The sequence below is a fragment of the Chaetura pelagica genome, unplaced genomic scaffold (genome assembly GCF_000747805.2).
Source record: "Chaetura pelagica isolate M959 unplaced genomic scaffold, ChaPel_1.0 scaffold130, whole genome shotgun sequence".
NCBI classification, from domain to species: Eukaryota; Metazoa; Chordata; class Aves; order Apodiformes; family Apodidae; genus Chaetura; species Chaetura pelagica.
The window spans coordinates 334,059-334,855 of record NW_009951915.1 but is presented as its reverse complement, the minus strand read 5'-3'; the positions used below and the strand labels follow the sequence as shown (position 1 = coordinate 334,855).

The window sequence follows — 797 nt, the reverse complement described above, 5'->3', positions numbered from 1 at the left end:
TCCCCTGCTTTCAGACATACCTGAAATAGTTGCAGAGGCTGCTGCCTTCAACACCCTCACCCTCTGCACCGCCGGGCAGCGCGGAGCTACCGCGGCCCCTCCGCGGGCGCGGGGGAGTGGGCGGCGGGGCTGGAAATGCCCTCGGAAAAAAACCCGTTATTAGCATTCTGGGGGTGGGTTTGATGATGATGATGATGATGGTTGTTATTACTCCCGGTGGTATTTTTTTGGGGTTTTTTTTGGACGCTTCTCAGGGATTCCCAGCACCGCCCCGGGTGCGGAGCAGCCCCCGCTCCGCGGCCGCGGAGCTTCAGGTTCTTTCCTCCCCCCCCCTCCTTCGGGTGGGAGATCCGCACCCGCGCAAGCTCGACGGCCAAGACAAGGATCCCCATCGGCTCTGCCTACCCTTCCTCTCCCAGCTCTACGCGCTTCCTACGCGGCTCAGGAGCCTTCCCGCAATCAGGGCTTCCCCGAGCCCAATTAACTCCGCGGGGTAATTAGAGCGGCTCTTGCAGTTACACGCCTTGCCCAGCACCATTTGCTGCTTTTTTTTTTTTTCGTGGGAGAAGGGAGAGAAAAGGCTCTTAAAGGCGTAAGGGTGCAAGGAGCGGAGGAAAAAACCCACCCCGATAGACTAAAATCAACGCGCGGGCGCTCAACTCTCCGCGCATCTTGCGCGGGGCGCATCCCCCTGAGCCCCGGCTCTGCCTTCCCCACCAGCCCAGGTTGTGCAGGCTCCTCTCACCTCCTTTCTATCCCATTTTTATTTATTTCTTTCCCCCCTTTCCCCTATTTTC

The 797-nt window shown here is 59.1% G+C and overlaps 1 protein-coding gene across 1 annotated transcript in view; it reads right to left on the bottom strand.

Annotated features, from left to right (window-relative positions):
* Nucleotides 1-797, bottom strand: part of WNT3A (wingless-type MMTV integration site family, member 3A) — a 91,745-nt gene that overhangs the window by 89,836 nt on the left and 1,112 nt on the right. The gene's annotated exons all lie outside the window — the stretch shown is intronic.